A 20,057-nucleotide genomic window follows, 5' to 3' on the forward strand; every position below is an offset into this window, starting at 1 on the left:
ATTTTCTCTTATCAGACTATACTTAATTCTATAGATTATCTCGTTTTTACACTTTACTTTGATTATTAGGTCAAATAGGATTATATTTCAATAATTTAAAACTTTCTATCTTAATATACGGGAATTTACTCCAGGGTAAATGTTTCGGTCATTAAACCCTGTCGGTAATTGTTTTAAGATACGCTTTGTATCGTTTTTAGTTCATTTCTATTTGTGCGTACTTTTGTTGCTAAAAGTTGAGATTCTTATTAATTAAACATTCATCGTACAATTTATCTTTGTCGGCGCTTTTTCGTATATGTTGGTTTTATTACTTGGCGAGCTTACGTAGTCAAACGGTGACTCCTTTTGCAAAGGTCTGGCGAACAACCTATGATTACCCATTTGAATTCATACAGAATGCTAAATTTTTACTTACTATTTAAGAGCATTAGTATATTATTACACTCTCCAAGTAAAACAGTAAGCTTGAATATTATTTTCCATAATGTTTATGCACTTAAATAAGGTTGAACAAGCACACAAATGAGGTATGGATACAAAAACGATGACAAAGACTATGTTCTTAGTCATACAATGAAGCACCAAACAAAGAAATATGTTTTTACCTGTACATTTTAAATATCTGCACCCAAAAACTTGATAAATAAATTCATTTAAAAAATTAAACTACACTTATACCGCAGATGGAAAATTTCTTTTTGTTAAGGAAAGTTCCACCTTTTTCCACATTGGGTTAATAAAGCCTTTGTTTTTTCAACGAGTAAAAGAGTTTCTCTCAAAGTAATAACCAATTTTATTGTGCTCTACATTTATAATGCATTCCTACCATGGAGATTATTCTTCTGCAAGTTTTCTTGCTTCTAGCACTTTGAATAACGGGGTTGCAATATGACGTATTTAGGATACATTTCTTATGTCTTAAATCCAGGGCCGAAATAAGTGCCTGAATATGCTCTCTCTCGCTGACTAACGAGTTTTTACATCCTTCAAGATGGATTCCACCCTAAATCGAGCGATTTAGGCGCCTGAATAACGAGTCTGGACGCATCTTTGGGGGTCGTTGGCCGTAGAGGTTACTTGTTGTCTGTTACAGCAAACAAATGACATATTTGCAGGCAGAAATCAAGGGCTTGTAAAGAGATGGGATAAGTGTCAGAATTTGCATGGTGAGTACATAGAAAAGTTAAATAAATTTTAGGACCTTACTTTGTTGTTATGACCGCTATCCAGTTTTGCTAGTTATTTATCAACTTAGCCTAGTAAGTAACTTATCAAAGTTTAAAACGCATACCGGGGGGATATAAAAGTCATCTTTGTTTAAGAATGATAATGGAAAACATTGGATAACATACAAAAGATTGTATCCCTCTACTTTGCTACGAAGAATAGAAAACGACACAAAACATTATCCAACTTCAACTAACGAATATTGCTTTCTATTTATATGATAACATTTTAAAAGGTGTAAACGATTCATGAATTTCATAACCATGGATCTAATCCTAGCAGAGGTGTTCAGCAACATTTCCCGATATTCTGATTTCATCAATTTTTTTTCGTTCTTCCCTTCTTATCTTCCATGGGTTTATTTTCATTATTTTAAAAACCATAAACTTCTATTACTTGTCCCGCGAAAAAATAATAGAGAAAAATATGAGAATAAAGTGCTCGGGCACTACTGAACTCAGCCCATTAGTTCGGACGCTGAATCAGGGGTGGGATGGCTTCAGCGGTCGTCAACATCTGAAATACTTACAAAGTGGAAAAGAAAAGCGAAATAAGCTTTAATAAAAGAAGAGGACTGAGCCGTTTAGAAAATGGTATTTGAATGTGAAGACAATGATGAGTAGACAATAGTTAAATAACCAAGTAGGATATGGAAAGGAAAATTATACATTTGTACTTCTTTTCTGGATAAGCACAAACAATAGCGTAGATTATTGTTGCGATAGTTACAGGGAATAGACACCAAAAGGGAAGAGAACCAAAGAGGCCTGGTAATAGTACTAAACCTGAAGTCTGGAAAGCGAGTAACAGAGCAGGTTAGTGATAGAGAATTGTTAATAACTATACAAGATGAACCTACAAACTTTATCATTATTCAGACCAACATGTGGAAAAGTAATCATAGGAAGGAAAATTTAGACTGTAAACGATTAACCAGGGAAAATGACTGGAAGTCCACCCCGTGTAACACACTCAATAGTGATGGAGGATTAGAATGCGATGTTGGACGGAACTAATGATGGGACTCTGGTAAAAGGAAATTGTAATAGTTAAGAAAACAGAATGAACAATTGAGAAAAAAATATAGGTCTGCTGGAAAAGCGGTTTAGTTAAAACAAAAATGTTATTACAAACCAAAATGGGAGGGGGTACATGCATAAGGGATATTTTAGGGTTTCAAAGTGATATCACTGAGATTCTTTTATGGTAAGGTAAAGGTATAGGCAAGAAAAGACGCAGTTTCCCGCAATCGGATGCATATCCAGGTCAACGTTTATGCCAATGAAGTTCAACGGTAGAATAAAGAGAATTAAATATGCACGACGGATGAAAAAATGGAGTACAGAAGGTATAATCGGTATGAAAAGAAATGTTAATCAGTAGGCAATCGAAAAAAAATCTGGGGAAAAGAGGGTGGGTACATCAAAAGAAAACTTGGAACATATAAAAAAAAAAGGAGTATCGAAAACTGTAATAAATTTATTTCAGCTATTGGTTGTGGGAAAAACGAAGATTACATCGGACACCATAGATTAAGAAAACCATTATTAGGGAATAGACGAGAGAACGAGATAGAAGGGGATCGAGATGGTGCGGGGGCTAACGTACTGGCTTCCCACCCTGAGGGCGCGGGTTCAAATCCCGGCGGTGTTGAATATTTTTCAGAGGTATCTCGATCCCTACTTGAGGTGCTTTGTGGAGGGCACTTTGAGGGAGTACGCCGTCCGTCGGATGGGACGTTAAACTGCGGACCCCTTGGCGCCTTTCGTAAAGAGTAGGCTAATGCCGACGCCGGGTTTCTCTCCACCCTTCATCCTTTCCTGTCCATCCCCTATGGCGCAAATGACCTTAGCTGTCGGTCGCCTCCCCTCAAAACTACTACTACTACGAGATAGAATAATTACGCATAGTAGAGTAGGAAGGTAAAACGAAATACGTTGTCTCCTAATGCTATAAACGAATGGGGTGAAAGGAATTTGGTTTCAGAAATAGTATTTAGATATGAATTCAACATTGAAAGAACGAAAGAAGTCACTTTCAGGAATGCTAGGCTATCCTGGAGCACTACCTGAGATATGATAGAGCCAGACCTTGTATTAAGGTATACAAATGGAATTAAATAAAATGAAATTGAAGAAGAGTGTGTTTTTATGATTTCCTTGGTAGTGTTTTTGACTATAAGACACTTGAGAAATGTAAGGCAATTTATCTCTGACTCCAGGGTAAGTCAGAGATAAATTTAAAGCAAGTTGTTAATATCATGGAAAATATGTTAACGCCGTACACCACGCATGAAAAAGAAATTGTACTGAAGAAAAAATGGATACAGCAGATTCGGTATTTATAATTACCAAATTAGTCGAGTATAGCACGTGCATTTCATAGCACGTGATGTAAAATATGTAAAAATTATAACCCGGAAGTTAGGATGAAAATAGAGGAAAATAACGTGAATAGCAGGATAAAATTGGGTATTATGAAACAAAAGCAAGAAAGTGGGTTATTCACAAAGGGCATCGATGGTAATGTGGAGGGAAAGTAGGCAGCCTCCAAAGCTCGGAGAAGTCTTCTAAGTATGGAAAATAAAACGAAGCGGAAGAGAAGCTCATGAGCTAAATTTTTAAAAACAGGACAGGCCATTTGACCATTAATTTTTCTCCTCCCAGAGAGAAAATACTGTTTTCTCGGGAAATCATCGGGATAACACCAGGATATTTCAGGTAAAAATATTTCAACATTCTCAAGAAGGGTATGATCAAATCGAATGACTTTTTATCGTGCAGGTTCTTCATTATACGTTAAATTCTTTCCTCTGGGGAGTTTACTTTTTCAGTCAATTCTTTTTACCAATCTTTTTCTTCCATCAATAGAGTTTTGAAGCCTATTCTATGACAAATTTCTACTAAATATTACAAACTCAATTTGTAATATGTCAATTTATATTTTATTATTCGTATTCTAATTGTTTTTAGCCATCCAAATATGGTGTTCCTTGGATTCCCAGTTCCGAAAAATGCTGCGGAAAATGCATCGCTATTAAAATGTTTTCAACTAACGGAGAGATGTAAAAATTAGTGGAATAATAAAAAATTTGAATTTAATATGCCATTTGATATTGAAATTATTTAAAATTTTATTAGGTTAGGTGAACCTCCTTAATATTTCTATATTTTTATTTATCAGTCAAATATTTCTGAAAAACATTGCTGGGGGATATTAAGAGGAAATTATTTTAAGACATCTTTTCAAAACAATTCACAAACACAGCGCCCATTACCAAGAATGCATATTTATATCGATGATATTAGGGACGGAATGGAAGAAGGTGACATTAAATATGAAGAACTTACCTGCAGACATCCGAAAAGGAGGAGTTATGGGAATTCCAAGACATAAGTGGAGCACATTAAAAACGTAATTTAATGTGCTCCTCTTACCTCTTCGGGTAAGAGGAGGACATTAAAAAATATAAAAGCAGAGCTATGTTTAAAAAAAAACAGAATTACATATCCAGGTATAACAGATATAGAAATACTTTTTCTATTTCCATCTTTCATATCGTAGCCATCATTGAGGTAAACTTTCTACGTAGAATACACAGGTAAAATATTGCCAAGGTATCAATAATTTGGCTATTAAAGCAATTCCGCATGCAATCACAATTTTCATTAATAAACAGCGTTTCCGCTTCCCCAAACATTGACCTAATCTATAATTAGAATATTACCTCTTCCTCAAATCCAATTTAAATCTCTCTCCTGCCCACTTCATTAGCGATCACCCCTTTTTTCCCAATTCCGCACCGTTCTCGTTTCCTAATCAATTCCCAAACTACTCCATCAGCAGCAGATGCATACATGTACAACTAATTCCTTTGTCTTCTGCTGATATATGAGCTATCTACAAGACCCAGAACGCCCACCACGTGTGAGTTTGACCTCGCTTTTCTTAAAATATTTTACTGACTATTTAAAAACGCCAATGCATATGGCCTTATTGGAAAATATTCCTCAATAGTGTGCGTGTGTAAATACGCGTGTGTGTATATATATAAATATATATATATAAATATATATATATATATATATATATATATATATATATATATACATATATATATATATATATATATGATGATTACGAAGATGGATGAGCGGCGAAAATGGAAGAATATAAATACAGAATTAGGCAAAATAAAGTACAAAGAATTGAACAATAAATTGAGGCGGTCAACAAATAAAGCAAAGGAAGCATGGTGGAGGACGCAGTGCGAGGATATGGAAAGTGTGCAGAGGAAGGGTGAAATCGGTGCGCTGTACAGCAAAGTTAAATCGTTATCGGGAAGTAAGAAAGGAAGAGCTATGCTAACAGTTAGAGATAAGGCGGGTAAGGTAATAGTTGACGCAGGAAAGATCCAAGAGAGATGGAAGGAGTATATAGAAGAACTGTATGGTAAAGAACTCAGACCAAGAAAGTTAGACATTGAAAAAGAAAATGACGCAGAGGAAGACAGCTTAGGTCCAGGCATACTAGACGATGAGATAGAAAGGGCATTAAGGGAGATGAAACTAAATAAGGCCGTGGGGGTAGATAACATTCCCGTGGAACTTTTAAAGTGCTTAGGAAAATGTGGGAGGAAGAGGCTATAGAAAATAGGAATAGATTGGAGGAAAAGGAGGCTAATCCGCAACCTGTACGTCACAGACTGCTCAGGTGCGGGTGGGAAACGGGGAGTCAGGATGGGCAGTGTTAGTAAGGGGTGAAAGGCAGGGTTGCCCATTATCACCGTTGCTGTTCAACCTGTATGCAGAGGAAATGATCAAAGAGGCATGGGAAGAACTCGAGGTAGGAATGAAAGTGGGCGGGGAATTCGTGAAATCAGTTAGGTTTGCTGATGACCAAGCTTTAGTTTGTCAGTCAGCCAAGGGGCTGCAAACATTCCTGAGTGAATTGGAAATTCAGTGCGACAGGTATGGGATGAGAATCAATATTAATATAACAAAGGTTACGCGATTTTCTAGAAAGAAAAAGGCCAAGCTTAACATTAAAATAGGAGGGCAAAAACTAGAGCAGGTAGAACAGTTTACGTATCTCGGTAGTGTTTTGGACCAACACGGTCAAAGTAGTAGGGACGTAGGGAGAAGAATTGCGCTAGGCAAAGAGGCTTTCACAAGGAGGAGGGAGTTGATGACAGGGACTTTGAGTAAGGATGTTAAGAAAAGACTTTGATATGGAGCGTAGCTATGTACGGTGCGGAAACGTGGTCATTGAAGCAGGAGGATAGACGTAGATTGGAGGCTTTTGAAATGCGGGTGTGGAGAAGAATGGAGAATGTGAAATGGGCAGAGAAGAAAACAAATGAGGAAGTACTTGGTATGGTGGGCGAAGAGAGGGGTTTGTTGGGAGAAATCCTATGGAGGCAGGAAATGTGGATGAAGGGGCTATTGACCGGCAGTGGGATGTTAAAACTGTGATAGAGGGTAGAATGTTGGGCAAAAGAGGAAAGGGAAGGAACAGGATAGGGATGTTGGACGGGATGAAGGGAGGAAGAAAGTACTCAGAGATGAAGAGGGACCTGATATAGAGTAGGATGATGGATTTTGTGTTTGGTAAGGAGTAATAAAATATTTGTTTGGTAGTTGTGTCCATCCAAAAACCCACCTTAACCGGTAGATTACCTTTAAAATATATATATATATATATATATATATATATATATATATATATATATATATATCGCATGGCTATGATTTATGTGTGCGTACCAGTTTCGTTTTTCCGTTGTCCCATTTTATTCGTCACGTGGGCTACATAGGTGTTATCCTCGAAGGATTTCCTCATTTCAGCATAGAACTTGAGAAGTGGGTTCCCGTGTTTCCCCGAAAGTCGAAGTTTACTCTCTGGCGCAAGTGGGTGGGTTATGGGTGGGAGGAAGTGGGTCGGATTGTGGGCTGTGTAAGAATCAAAGCCCGGAGAGAAAGAGATCAGATAGTGAATGATTCAGAGAGCGGTGCGGAAACAGCCAGGGTGAAGAAGAGTGAGGCATGACAGTCCGTGGACGAACGTCATCGCAAGGAAATTTTGGAAGAGAGAGTTAAAGACCCTGAAAAGACAAACTGATACCGAGAGAGGTATGTAAATAGCCTATCCTATGGATCTTTGGATTGATGGGAATATTATATTAGTATGATGTAGCCTCCAAAAAACGTTTGCCACCAATTACTGTGGATACACCTAAAATTTCGAGATTTTAATATTCAACTATGGGTTCTGAGAAAATAAAACACATAAAAATGGAACCAGGGTGGGAATGTGAACAATATCCAATTTAACAATGAGTAATGGAATTACACCTTAAATTAGTGGTCCATTTAATCCCGAAGTCATTTAGTGAATGATTGTATTTGTAATGAAAGGCAAAGACAGGAAAAATTTTCTGACTGAATATAGAGATGAGGCACACGTGATTAGATTCGGTGAAAGCAAAAAAGTAGCTAAAATCATAAAAGCAGTAAGGCAGCACTGCGCATTATTACTATTCATATTTGATGTGTATTTTGAGAGGGAAATTTAAGAGATCAGGGAAAGGATAAGGTGGGAAAAATGAGTTGGGAAAACCCAATGGAACCCACCTGGGGAACCTTTTCAATGCAGACGGCAATATCACTAATGATAAGTACGCAAGGGGCATTCAGTAAGCAGAATAGGACTGGCAAAGAAGTATTTTTATTATAAAAGTTACTAACAGTAACAAATCATACCACCATAAACGTAAGGAAATGATTCGTTAAGAGTACTTTAAAGGGCGGATAAAGAGAAAAAACAATCGGGGGCCCCTACAAAGAAGAAGAAGGAAAATAAATTGATATAACATAAGTGACGTGAGATTACTTAAGATCATTATTGAAGGAAACATGAAATGTAAATATTACTAATAAACGCCGAGAATGAATTATAAAAAGTCAACAAAAATTTTCTAATTTCGCAGCTATAGAGAATTGAAGAGATCCACAGGAAATAGAACACAAGATCTGTTTCAAAAGTAGAATGATTTACCATTTCCCGGATAAACAGACGGACATATTGCGATTTTTCTGGCTGGCTTCGAGGAAGAGTAGTCTTAGGAAAAGCTGGAGATCAGTGGCAGTTGGATCGTAGCCTTTTTGGAGGGAGGATAATTTGTTTGTAAAACTTCAATAACATTGCTTTATTACACTCCGTCTTGAACCGGTTTTTGGAATAGCGCTACGAAATCAAATTTTGCGTGAAACAGGACAGCACCGGGAAAGAAACTCATAGCATGAGTGCCATAAGTAGTTTCGGGAGGGTAGAGAAGGTGCTAAAGAGGCCGAACTTTCAGGACGCTCTTCAACCTCAAAAATTGACAAAAATCTAGTAATAGTGAATGCTTTTTATGCCAGGGATCGCAGATTAAATGTAAAAATGGTTTCTTATGAACATGTCATCGCTAAAAGTGATTGACTTGCGACCAAAAACATGGGTATGAGAAAGGTATGTACGAAGTTGATACCACGAGTGCTCTTGTATGAACAAAAGGAAACTCCAATGCAACAATTACAGAGTGTAAAAATCATTCGCCTTGACTGGGACTCGAACCCAGATCCCTCAATATCCGGTCGAGTGCTTTAGCCACTTAAGCTACCGAGGCGTCCTCTTAAACTCTGAAATTTTAGGGGCTTTTAAAGGAACTAGATGTTATGACGAAATACCGTACATACAATGTCACATGTATAATACATACAAATAGCCCCTAAAATTTCAGAGTTTAAGAGGACGCCTCGGTAGCTTAAGTGGCTAAAGCACTCGACCGGATATTGAGGGATCTGGGTTCGAGTCCCAGTCAAGGCGAATGATTTTTACACTCTGTAATTGTTGCATTGAAATGCACATTAGCGGATGACTCCGTTAAAAGTTACTGTTGCGGCATCTCCCGCAGTTTCTTTGGAATTTGTAAAAGGAAACTCGCTCGCGGATCTGCAAAGACCTTCTTGACCATGTGAGTGAGGATCCAAATTTTTAGACATTGCCTCACCAGACTTCTTCCTCTTTCCCCACCTCTAATCCGTGCTAAAAGGACGTCACCATGACTCGAGAGAAGCTTTACAACAGGCCGTGACGAGGAAGCTTAGCGGCGTCGCCTACCACAAGGCGTACGATGCTTGGAAAACTCGCTGGCAGCGGTGTGTTGACGCACAAGGGTGCTACTTCTAAGACATGAGTGTATCAATTCTGGCAACAATTTATTTTTAATTGACTCAGTCCCACTGCTTTTGGGACGGACTTTGTAGTCTAGAGATTCGTAAAAAGCCCACCTTTGAATTGATAACCCGTGCTGATATAGTGGATTTCATATTTCACATATTACTTTTCGAAAGGTAGGGCTAAAAGAAAAAAATAAGTAATAACTTATGAATATAGAAAATAAATTGGAAAACTTGACTTTCGCTGTATGTAGGTCATGTCTCGTACAATTTAATTATAATATGATGCATGTATCTGACAGTCAGTTTTGTTCAGGAAAAAGAATGAGGAATTTGTCGATCATTTCAATGACTGGTCATGTTAAATGGATTGACAGTTTATAAAAAAAGTGCTATAAAGGAAACACAGAATAGAATTGGCTAGATATCTTTAATTTCAATATGTTAAAAATTCCCTGCTTTATTGAAGGATGATTTTCCTGAATATAACCCAGGGATTTGGAGAAACAACTTAGTCGTGAATACGGAGAAACCAGCAGGAGAAGAGCGATAAAGTAATGCCAGCAAAGTGGGCAGGGAGAGAAGAAAGGTGGCGTGGGAATGGGTGAAAGGGGATTGGGAGAAGTGTGCCGAGTAGATTGAGGTGGAGAATTTCCAAACTAAGTCTTGTTGATCTTACGGCTGAGGTGGTCTCGGTCTACCCATTAGTTTTTGTTTTCCTTGAAACGATTGTTTTGACTACGGATATTCCTTACGTAGACCAAATATTATAGCCGAATTATGATTATATTGCCATAATAACAAATACATATTCATATAAATTTTCTCTCCAAATGATATCGGAGAAAATATTATGAATTTTTATATAATCACACGAATAAATGCACGTTATTATATTAAACATTTTAATAATATTTATGTGCAATTCCATTTTGACTTATCTAACATAAAAAAATCACTCCTTTTTAGCTTTTCACGCCCAGAAATTGTTTGAATAACAAAATAATGGGTTTCCCATTATCCCATTTTTCTCAATACCCCAAAAAAATTGAAAATCACATGACATGCCTCAGCTCTGTTCAAAACACTCTATTATCGCGTCCATTTCATTAACTGTTTACCAATACTGATTTAATATTCCGACATATTCCCACTTTTTATACGGGTTAGTTTATGACATAACTAATTTTCTATGATGAATTTATCCATGCCTTTTGACGGATGGGTTTGATTAATGAGGAACCAGCTGGAAACTTTCAAATGTATATTTTTGGTCTTCGGATATTTTTATAACAAGGTTGTCAACAAAGTCGTGATTTTGCCTTGGTAAAAATAAATGCAAGGTTAAAAAAGGGAGAAAACTGATTTTGATAAATATTATGAAATTTTGAAACATGTAATTATAAAAATTTGCATTGAAGAAAATCAATTCGATAAAAATATTTTTTATAGTGTTAGTTATTATCCCAATATTTTGCCGTGCATGTTTATCCTAGTTTTTTCTACTTTCCTATCATGGTACAAAATTGGGGCTTTTACTATTTAAGTGGTATAATATTCAATGATGTACGATAATAATAAAAATGTTTTTCATTGCAAGAATAATAATTTTAACTTCCAAAACCCGATGAAAGCGATCATAAATGACCAGATATTTCTTTTTAGATTAAAAACATAATCCTTCAATATTATCTTCATGACCGCTGCAATGCGAGAATACTGGCTTTAATAGTAAAAATTAATATGCACTTTTAATTATCTAACATGTGTTTATTTTACTTTAATCTTACCTAGGATTTTAATCCTATGTACCATCATATTAGGAAGAAATAAAGACCATAAATAAATCCATGAGCCTTTCTAAAAGCCCTATTTGCAAGCAAATCAAGTTTTTACGAGTAATGGAAACTTAACGACCAAAAAACCTCATTTCACGTCTACACACGAGTATCACGCTGAAGAAGTAGCAAAATCACTGCCCGAAACACTTATTTTTTACTCCATCGTTTGTTTATTCCTCCCTCGCAGGGAACGCTAACGAAGGGTTAAAAGGAAGAGATGCCGCCGAGGAGTATAGAGTTTCCTCGGAAGATGCTCACTCTTCACCCCGCCCCAGTCTCTCCTTCCGAGCCTCCCCCAAAAACACTCCCCCCGCCCGCTGAGAACGACCACATGAAAGACCCTTCCGTCACCCCGTTCTTGTTCATCTCCGCCACCGCATCGCGTAGCGTGGTAAAAACAACCTCACACCCCCCGTTTCCCCTTCCCCGTTCCTCCTCTCGACAAAAGACACCTTTGAAGTTAGGTAAGGCGATGGCAAGGGGATTATTATCGCGGGTAGTCATGAAATTTGATGTGGATGCTTGGAAGAGGTTTTACAGATGAATTTGGGGAATTTGCAGTAGCGCTCGACGGTATGCCGAGGAAAAGCGTTGGGAGCGGGTACCATTTAAAAACCGTCCCCCGAAAGCTCAGGCCCGGAGCGTGTGGTTGTTTTTTCTGCGATGATGACGTTTTGTTTTGTAACACCTGGTAGGCATTTAAGTCAGTCCCATGATTAATTACACACAAACACATTGACACTTTTTTTTCTATTTATTTCAGCATCAATGACTGCTGTCTCCGATTACTCCACGAATAGGAATCCATTATGGTAATCAAAACGGATATGCAAACGTCAAAAAAGCGAAAACGGTGCGAGCCTGAGAGAGTAATGATAAAAGAATATTCTGAAAAAGAAATCTTTAAAAAATAATGGAATATAACATGATATGATTAAAATATGATATTGCACCTGTTATACCATTACTTTAAATGTGCTAATACGGATCGGATTTTACTTTATTTCTCCTATTAATTTTGCCAAATACATTTATATTGTGATTATATATTGTTTAGTGTTTGTATAAATGTTCTAATTGTTTAAATATTGAATGGAAAGCATGATTAGACGAAGAAAAATAATTTGTAATGAATTATTTTAATAAATTAGGTGTTTTTAGAAATCAAAGCCTAAGCAGTAAGTTTTTGTTAAATACACTGTCTAATAAATTTCAAGAAATACATGCCAAGGCCAGAAATGCCAAGCCATCAGTATTCAATTTGATGCATCGCATGCAGAGAGGATTTAGAGGAAATAATGATTTAATTATGGCAAACGCAAAGCATTTTTAGAATATTAATTGATGATTAAATTAGACTTTTTTTGATCAAAATAATTTTAACAAAATTTTATCCATTCAAGGGACGACAATATGATTTTATGTTTTGAGGCCCAATTAAATTGGCCAGTTGTTCGTTATTTATCACAAAATGGAAAGAAATAATATGTTTATATATACATTTTCTGTATAGATTTGGCAATATTTTTCCAAGTTTCTTGCCTTGTATTTCTTTACTTACTTACATACTTTCTTCCTTCAGGTAAAGAGCAGTTTATAGAAAATAAATGAAATTGCTAATCAATTAATAAAACTGTATGAATATATTTAAAATGAATTTATATGAAATTTACTTTTTCAACCAATATAGATATTCGGCTGACGTTCAATAGATTTTAAAAAATTCTAAAACGCTACCCATTTTGCTATAACCTCTGAAAGTACTAAAAGAAATTAAATTTGAACCTTCCGAGAAAATATAAATTTTGAGAAAGTCATGTTGATGAGTTACTATTTTTGAGCACAGACTCAGAACGAGAAAAAAACTGTGGACTTCAAAAACTATTTGAACGATAGATTTTTTAGAAATAAACCCAAAATAGAGGTTCCATAGAGCAATGGTAAATAATTTTCCTGAATATAAAGAAGGGATTTTTGTGAGAACCTGTTCTATTTGTTTCTTGACAAATGCAATGTACCCTTCTCTATCGAGGCATTACAATATCAGAGGCAATGATCCCGTCAAGTTGGTCACGGAAGGTTGTGGCGTGGAGCCTAGGATGAAACGTCATCACGTCGTTATGCTGTATTTTCTTTCAGGGACGGAGACAGTTCGGTGACGAATGAGATATCCCCCGGTTCGCTTTTATAGATAGAGTTGTTTTTCCTAATGATCCAAGGAAATTAGGTTGATTTGCCATTCCATCCAATGGATACCATTTCATCTTGCAATGGCCTCTCAAAAAACTCTATTTATAAATATGATTTCCCTCGACAAATGTGCATTTTACTAATATAATTTCATCGAAAATAATAGTCAAATAAAATGATCAAACAGACATACACGGATATCTATAAAATGTGTTTTTGTGTGAATATATGTATTTATATATACTCATATATACACATATTTTTATTATATAAAACATAAAAACAGTAATCACCCCGAAAGTCGGTTTGGTAGGTGATGGTAGAGTTGACCAAGTGCTAAGCCAGACAGCGTGTGAAATTCAAACATCAAGGTTGAAATTCACTTAGAGTTAGGGGGCCAGTTCCTTTCCCTGTGCCGTTAATGGTTTCCAAGTAAGATCTAATACCCGAAAAATCGCATAGCTAGGTTGGAGCTGCAGGTGCCCAGAGAATCGAACCTGGCACCCTCCAGTCAGGTCCAACGCTCTACCCCAGGACTACCAAGACCTACATTTATTATATATACATCCATTAAATATAATGCATATATAAAATTGGATATATGTATAAATATATGTATAGAAATAGATATATATATATATATATATATATATATATATATATATATATATGTGTGTGTGTATGAATATATATATATATATGATAGATCCAAGAGAGATGGAAGGAATAGGTCCAGGCATACTCGACGATGAGATAGAAAGGGCATTAAGGGAGATGAAACTAAATAAGGCCGTGGGGGTGGACAAGATTCCCGCGGAACTTCTAAAGGGCTTAGGAAAATATGGGGGGAAGAGGCTGTATGGGCTGATTCGTAGAATCTATGAGGAACGAATCTTGCCGGAAGACTTTGTGAGATCAGTTTTAGTTCCTATTCCGAAAAAGGTAAAGGCTTCATAATATGAGGGATACAGGGCAATAAGTTTGATATCCCACGCAGCTAAAGTTGTTCTCAGGGTCATAAACAAAAGGATAGAGAGTAGGGCAAATGATTACTTAGGGGATGATCAGTTTGGGTTTAGGAAGGGGAGAGGTACGCGTGATGCAATTGCAGTAATGAGATTATTAATCGAGAGGAATATAGAACACAACCAGGAGGTATTTGCGTGTTTCGTAGATTTCGAAAAAGCCTTTGATAGAGTGCATTGGGAAAAACTAATGAGTATATTGCAGAAAATAGGAATAGATATGAAGGAAAGGAGGCTAATCTGCAACCTGTACATGTCTCAGACTGCTCAGGTGCGGGTGGGGAACGGGGAGTCAGGATGGGCAGTGTTACGAAGAGGTGTAAGGCAGGGTTGCCCATTATCACCGTTCCTGTTCAACCTGTATGCAGAGGAAACGATTAAAGAGGCATGGGAACAACTCGAGGTAGGAATGAAAGTAGGCGGGGAATTCCTAAAATCAGTTAGGTTTGCTGATGATCAAGCTTTAGTTTGTCAGTCAGCCAAGGGGTTGCAAGCATTGCTTAGTGAATTGGAAATCCATAGCGATAGGTATGGGATGAGAATCAATATTAATAAAACAAAGGTTATGCGATTCTTTAGAAAGAAAAAGGCTAAGCTAAACATTGAAATAGGAGGGAAAAACTGGAGCAGGTAGAACAGTTTACGTATCTCGGTAGTGTTTTGGACCAACACGGTCAAAATAGTAGGGACGTAAGGAGAAGAATTGCGCTAGGCAAAGAAGCTTTTACAAGGAGGAGGGAGTTGATGACTGGGACGTTGAGTAGGGACATTAAGAAAAGACTCGTAAAAACTTTGATATGGAGCGTAGCTATGAAAGGCGCGGAAACGTGGTCATTGAAGCAGGAGGATGGACGTAGACTGGAGGCTTTTGAAATGTGGGTGTGGAGAAGAATGGAGAAGTTGAAATTGACAGAGAAGAAAACAAATGAGGAAGTACTGGGTATGGTGGGCGAATAGAGGGGTTTGTTGGGAGCAATCCTATGGAGGCGGGAAAAGTGGCTGAAGGGGGTATTGACCGGCAGCGGGATGTTGAAGACTGTAATTGAGGGGAGAATGTTAGGTAAAAGAGGAAAGGGAAGGCGGGTACTCGGTACTCGGGGCTGAAGAGGGATCTGATGTAGAGTAGGATGTTATGTTTTGCTATTGGTCACAAATTATTTAATTAGTAATTATGTGCATCCAAAAACATACCTTGACCGGTATATTACCTAGTAATAATAATAATATAAGTATGTAAGACTTTAACTTAACGGCTGCTACCCACCTTCCATTTCTAAGTTTGAAATACTTGAATCAGTGGGTGCTGAAATATACGCAGGTGTTTTATATTATCTTCTTAATGTGATCATTATTAAATTTTGTAAATTCTTCATAATATATAATATGAATTCGCATAGATCAAAATTATTAACGTGTGTAATGACTCAATTGAAAAACAAATTTAAAAAAATATATAAGTCCTTTTGGTGAATACTATATATTATCTCAATGATAAATATGTGCCTCAAAATTCCTGAACCGCAAATGATTTTATTCTCCTACTAGATAAAAGAGAACCTCCTTTATTTGGCTAATTATATTACTCTGGAATTCCTGGTACTTTTTTATCGTGTCCAATATTCAAAAATGGTATCCTATAATGGTAAAATATATAAATGAGTACCTTGAGTGCCTTGCTTATATGATTCCCCTCATAGCAGTTATGTTGCTTTTCATCAACCAGGTAAATGCGATACGTTTTTCTGCAGGCTCTTTACGATAAAATAAATTATTAAAATGTTGGAACTATGACGAGCTTTTATGAAAATATCCCCCGAAAAAATTGAGGATGATAAAAGTTATTGAAAAAATGCAAACAAAATATATTATTAGATATTCCGCTAATGCTGTTGTTCAAATATGCAAAAGAGAGAAACAAATTTTAAACTATAAGGTATAAACTATAAGTAATATTCTATGAAACTCCTGGCAGTTATACTGTCTTGGTAAATTTTAAAACGTGGTGAAATCTTAAATTATAGCCGGGATTCAACTAAATATTTACTTACATGAAGGTGTTAATTTTTGGTCGGTCAATTCAGGCTAAATTTTCATTACTTTTATTATTTAGTAAAAATAACAATAGTATAAATCAATTTTTATCGTAGTATCCGATTTGTGTAAATTCACGAGTTATCACAAATAAACTCACACACACCATATGCATATAAGTTTATAAATGTTTTCGTTGTTCATCATTCTTCTGAGTCATCTGCTTCATTCTTTGAAAATTAGTGGCTAAAGGCAAACTTCATGATGCCATATTAACATATCTACTCTTAAATAAAGTACAATTGAATACAATCATATATCGTTAACATATTTCAAGTAGAAACATGAAACATTCTACTAACGCATTACTATTCTCTAGTATTACCCATACTAATTCATGTGTGGTCTCACTACACACTATTATTCTGTAGTTCATAATAGGAATAATAGCTATTAAAGGTAGGTCTGGACATCCCTAAGGGCTATCTTAAGCGTAACACAAGCACCATCTTTTATTCACCCGCTATTAATATCCCCCATGTCTCATTCCGCTGTCTTCATTCTGTCTAAAGCGTCATCGCCCTTCCGTCTTCTTCCATGTTTACCCAATTTTTTTTCCTTTCTATCATCTTCACCATATCACTGCATTTTAATTTTTTCCCATACACTGCCTTTATACGTATGTCATTTAGTAACTTGTTGTTGGCCTACAATAACAATCTTGCTTGCCTTTCTCTCGTTCAACTCATTTTCTTCATACTAAAAAACTATTACACGCTACCCGAAAACAGAGGGTAGTTTGAAAGGTTCTCGAAATCACCACCAGATTTTAGCGCTAGCCCAATGAGTTTCTTGCGTAGTAATAGGTAATTCTTTATGAGTTAACTACGCGTGTTTGTTCTGGGAAGAGATCTGTGTTGTGGACACCTCTCGGTTTTTTTTCCGGGTAGTGATTTGCGAAAAAGGAAAACAAATTAAGATTAGATGGAATCCAATGATTAAATGCTTCTTAAAGAAAGGTATGAAAGTAAAGTAAAATTATATATTCAACTGCTACAAATAGGACAAAGAGTTTAACTTTTAAGTCGGGACAGCTTAGGTGATGATCCGCATTGTAGTCGGCCAAAATGTGCCACTACCTCAGAAATCGTTGTAAAAGCGCATAAAATAGTCATGGAGAATCGCCGACTGAAATTGCGAGAAATCTCTGAAGCAGTAGGGTTATCACATTTTACCTGTGAAATTGGATATGAGAAATATATCTGGTAAATGGGGGCCGTGACTGTTAACGCAGGGTCACAAACGCATCATCATGGAAATTTCTGAACAATATTTGACCCGTTTTAAGATCCACCAACAGGGCTTTCCTCTCCTCTTTGTGGCCACAGATGAGACGGGTCCATCGCTATACCCCAGAGACAAGAAGGCGGTAAAAGCAGTGGAAACATTTTGATTCACCGTCACGAAAGAAAGCAAAGGCATTATGGTCGCCCGGAAAGGTAATGGCTTCAGTTTCTTGGGATAAGAAAAGGATTCTGCTGATAGATTATCTTTCAACTGGTCAAACAATTACTGGAAAAATACTACGCTAACCTACTGGACCAACTACAGCAAAAGATGCACCAAAAAGACCAGGCTTGGCAAGGAATGAATTTATCTTTCATCAAGACAATGCACGTCCACACACAAGTGTCGTTTCCATTGCAAAAACACATGAAATAAGATAAGATATGAAATGTTGCCAGGCACGCCCCGTTCACCTAATGAGGCTTCATCAGATTTTAACTCTTCCCCAAGCTCAAACATTTGCTCAATGAACGGAGATTCTTTTCAAACAAAGAGCTAACAGGTAAAGTAAACGTGTATTTTACAAACCTGAAGGAACCTGCTTTTCAAGATGGGATCAAGACATTGGAACATCGCTGGAGCAAGTGCATTATTCTACAGGCCGACTGTATTAAAAAACAACGAAGTTATTTTGAGGTAAATCGTCTGAATATTTCCATTCCTTTCCGATAATAGTTCAAATTGCCCTCGTATTGAATTTTCTTTTAAGTTATTAATTTATTATTGCCTGCTTTAATTAGATTTTATCATTAACATGAGTAATATTGTATCAAATTAAGGTATTACAATATTAAATGCGATCGTATCTGCTACTTACTTTATCACGGAGACGTAAAATTTGTAAGTATTCTGTTAATTTAGAAAATCTTACTCATTTTTTAAACTAAATTCTAAGAGCTGAAGGATATGCCACCACAGTAACTGTTTCCCGGAGTCATCTGCTCATATGCTTTACAGTACAACAATTGCAGAAGGCGAATGATTTTTACATTCTAAATTTGTTGCATTGTAATTTTTTAATTGGTTTACTCCATGAAATGCTTGAGTGGTTTTGCTTTGGAGCTAATTTTTGAGTATTTTCAAACTATTATACATACAAGAGTCGATTTATTTAATCTTCCTTGCCTTAAACCGTCACTCATTTAACAAATCTGAAAACTATCACCCACCCCTTCTCGCATTAACTCGACAAAACGTACGTGAAAAAAGTAGGTCCCAAAAAGTTTTCGCGCAGCTCTCCCACCGAATAGGAATCCGAAACCTGTCAGCCGGTGAGTGCAACAAGGCGCATCGACGATCGATAGACCAACCAGGGTCGGCACTTAGGACTGGCTCTCGCAATACTAGACCGTTCTTCCTCCTGCACGACGTCTATGAAGCGCCGCAGTAAGTAAGGGAGCACCGTTTGAGCCATATGAGTGGTTACCCTGGGCGCTTCGATGAGCTGGCAAAAACTTTTCTCATTACCGGGAGTTGAGAAAGCGGGGGGTCCGCAGGCCGCATCTTGGGAGACGCGCTCTCGGCATACCTAAACACGGCCCCATTGTGCCCCTCCGGCACCGGATGGTGATGAGGAGCCTGCCCACTCCTGGACAAGTGTGCCCAAGCATTCCCTCGAATATCCACTCACACTTGCGTACGGGTTCGTTAAAAAAACATTAGCGTGGAAAAGAATGCTCGGAGTCGCAGTAGACTACGCCTGGGAATAATTGTGACTCGGTATTGTAAGCATGCAAAGTTATGTCTCAACATACTTGTATGCGATCCCCTATGCTTAAAAGCCGTCGACTGGGAGGTTATTCCGAAAACTTTCTTGCCTTGTCCGTACTTCCTTACGCATGGCAGACAAGCGTTTCGCTTACGCTGGGAAGTGAATGAAAGCAGTAAATTTGAACACCAATGAAAGAACAGCTAGCAAGGATAGTGATACACGATGAACTTACCTCTTTAAGCGGAAGAATTTGCTTAATTAATGATAATTTAGATGATAATGAACACCATTGTATTGAGCAAAAGAATAATAATTTGACCTCAAAGAAATAACATAGACAATTATCCCATATAATGTGAACGATGCCATGTACGAGGGTAGTCTAAAAAGTTTCCGACCTTGGAAAAATTCAGAAAAATGTACTGTATTTTTGTTAGGTTGGAAACTTTTCAGACCACCC

The sequence above is a fragment of the Hetaerina americana genome, unplaced genomic scaffold (assembly GCF_022747635.1).
Source record: "Hetaerina americana unplaced genomic scaffold, ioHetAmer1.1.p SCAF_8, whole genome shotgun sequence".
In the NCBI taxonomy this organism is placed as follows: Eukaryota; Metazoa; Arthropoda; class Insecta; order Odonata; family Calopterygidae; genus Hetaerina; species Hetaerina americana.